This window comes from Echinops telfairi, unplaced genomic scaffold, assembly GCF_000313985.2.
Source record: "Echinops telfairi isolate 266 unplaced genomic scaffold, ASM31398v2 ScPeMD7_443;HRSCAF=831, whole genome shotgun sequence".
Taxonomy (NCBI): Eukaryota; Metazoa; Chordata; class Mammalia; order Afrosoricida; family Tenrecidae; genus Echinops; species Echinops telfairi.
Genome location: NW_022104341.1, coordinates 16,528,119 through 16,531,475, shown reverse-complemented (window position 1 = coordinate 16,531,475; position 3,357 = coordinate 16,528,119).

Below are 3,357 nucleotides of genomic sequence, written 5' to 3'. Positions count from 1 at the left end.
TCTACCTCAGCAAGGTGATCAAAGTTACTATCAATAGTGAGTTAGTTTTACTGATCCATGTTCGCTTGATATAATATGGTACTCCACCTTAGTGGCAAAACCTCTCTCCATGATCTAATCATGAGAAATATATCATACAAGTCGCCATTAAGGACCATTGGAAAAATACTTGACCAGCCATTCTCGAAACTGTCAAGATAGCTTCAAACATACGGAGACCCTGAGAGCATGTGCAGGAGGCTGCAGGTAGGCAGACCAGGAGAAGGAGCTGGGGGTTCCCAGGGTCCTCAGGCAGAGCAGCAGCCGCACAGCTGCATCCCTGGGATGAAGAGCGGGAGGTTCAGTCCAGGCTCCCGGAGCTGCAGGCTCCTGCTGTCAATCCTGTTAAGTGATGCTAAGACTACACAGGTTGGCAGATTTTCCTTCTGTCGACCGTCTGACTGCATTTTGAACGCCAATTCCCTTACTTGTTCACTGGGCAGATTCTTTAAACTCTTGAGCATCAGGCCCCTCCCCTGTAAACTGTGGCTAATAATAGATGCCACCTCACAGGACGGTTGCTACGAAGACCGAATGAAATGAACCCAGCACTTTGTCAAGCACTCAAATGAGCGATTAGATGTTACTCTGAAAAGAGACACCACACGACGATTGTGATTTTTCACTATTTTCTATGGAGTTTGAACAAACACTGGCTCATTTCCATGGATGTGAGGGAGGGGTGTCTCGTTGGGGGAGGAAGAGGTGAGAGTTTCAATAAGCTCTAAATGATTGCACTGGCAGCTGGTGATATTGATGCAGCTCAGGCAACTGCAGAGATATTCTGATTGACACATCTTCTACTCCCTAAAGGCTTCCAGCTGAAATAGTGACATGGGTGACAGGTTTTCACCCCCCCACCAATTTCCTGCCTACGTAGATAATCGAGGGTGCTATCTCTGTGCTGCACCCGATGGAGAATACAACATTTCAGCAAAGCTGTTTCAAGGGCATTGCCTTTCTTGCCTCCAAGAATATTGCATTGCAAATCCATCCTGGGTTTCTGGCATATCTGAAAAACATAAACACAATCATACCATATTAGAATTTAACGAACTGCATTCTGGGCCAGTAATTTGAGCTATCACTATATTTAGACAAATTCAAACTGAAGGAAAAACAAAACAGAAAAATCACAAGTAGCTGCAGCAGTTATTTCATATTAGAATGAGTTATTAGACCTGAATATTCTCATTTCTTCAGGTGGTTAGCAGTGGTAGTGCCCCAGGGACAGATAGATAACTTTATTCGCCTCAGGGCTAACCACATTCTGACCTCACTTCCTTTCAAAGGTAGAATATATCAGTATATCAGCATAACAAACATAATAGATCTACTGTTCCCCACCTCTTTTATAATAAGAAAAATGACTTTAAATAGCTCTAAGAATTGTTTGCAACCTTATTATGTATCAGGCCTGGTGCCAAATAGTTCACATGCTTTACATCCTCTAAACTCTAAAATTTGTATTTAACTTACTACTTAAGAATTTTAAATCCGTATGTAAAACTTAACAGGACCAAAACAAAACTCTTGATTTGTTCCTACCCCAAACCAAACTCAAACGCACTGCCATCGAGTCCATGCCAACTGATAGTGACCCTTTAGGGCACAGTAGAACTGCCCTTGTGAGTTTCCAGGACTGTAACTGTTTAAAGGAATAGAAAGCCTGTCTTGCTCCTGCGGAGTGGCCAGTGGTTTCGAACCGGTACCTTGTAGATCCAAGCCAGCTCATACCACCAGACCATATCCAGGTGAATGACACCACTGTGCACCAGTTGCAGAAATACACAGCAGTCATCTTTAATCTTTCCTTTCCCCCCATATCTTACATCTGATCTATCAAACCAGTCTGCTGCTTCTCTCTGAAAAGTGAATACAGCACCTTCCTATTGCCACCCAAAATCCATTCTGACTACCCTAGTCCAAGACACCATCAACCTTCCTTTTGGTTGCTGCAATAACCTCCTCCCAAATTTCATGATTGTCACCTCTACATCCATTTTGCACAGAGATACTAGAGTGATCTTTCCCCAAAACATTTTGTAATAGAAATTGTAAATCACACAGTAAAGCTGCAGTAATTGTACAGGGAACATCCACATACCCGCCATCTACATTCCACTATTAATGTTTTCCTTATACAAGTGACCTTCAAAAGGTTCATGGAAAAATTTCATTCACTGTCTTTTAATTCCATTTTCCATGAAATGTATGAAGCTCCCTGTACTTTTTAAAAATCAAATCTATGTCGCATGTCTGTCCATTTCTCCGTCCTTCAGTCCAAATGAACTTTGGTGCATTTCAAAGTAATGGCAAATACCAGGGCCCTTGCCTTCTAAACACTTCAGCACGCTTATCATTTACTGGAGTTCAATATTTGCTTAGTTGCTTTCTTCTGCATTTACTATGAAATGTAAACCCTGTGTTTACATGTGCTCAGTTTTGACAACTGTGTAACCCTAACCCTTATCAAGTAAAGAACATTATCACCATTCCAGAAAGTTTACTTAGCCCTTTCCCAGTCAGCCCCTCCTCCACCCCCTTCCCAAAGTCAACTACTGCTCTGAATTTTTTCCACTGTGGATTCGGTTTGGCTGTTACAAACTGGCCTATAAATACAAGTATATCAATTATGCCGTCTGTGTCAGTAATTCATCCCTTGTAACTGTTGAGGACTCCTTTGGTGGCTGTCTGGCAGTTATCTAAGGTTCTTTTATTGACGGACACTTGGAAGATTTCCAGATATTAGTTATTATGAATAAAGCTCTATAACATATTCTTGCCTGAGTTTTGTTGCAAATATGTTTTCATTGGTTTGGGGCAAATACCTACAGGTAGAATCATTGGGTAGTTGTATGTTTATTTTTAAAGCAGAGTGGATTTTGAAAACTGTGTCAAATAATGTCATACTCTATTTTAAAATCTCCGGTGACTTCTCCTTGTATGGAGGGTGAAATCCCAACCGAGTAGGAAAGCCCAGGGAGACAGGCTTTGCTCTCGTCTCCCAGCTCAATCTCAGGTGGTGACTCTCATCACGTCTTCCAGCAGGACCTCCTGCCAGCTTGTCCCATTCCAGTCTGTTTCTTGAAAATAGTGCAGTCCCCTCAGGACTTTGCCTCTCTACTGCACTTGACTCTGTTAACGACAAGGGGGTGCCCCACCCCTAAAACTGGAATTTTTTTCAAAACTAAGTGTTTACTTCTTAAAATCGTTTTATTAGGGGCTCATACAGCTCTTATCACAATCCATACATACATCAATTGCATAAAGCACATTTGTATATTCATTGCCCTCATCATTCTCAAAACATTTGCT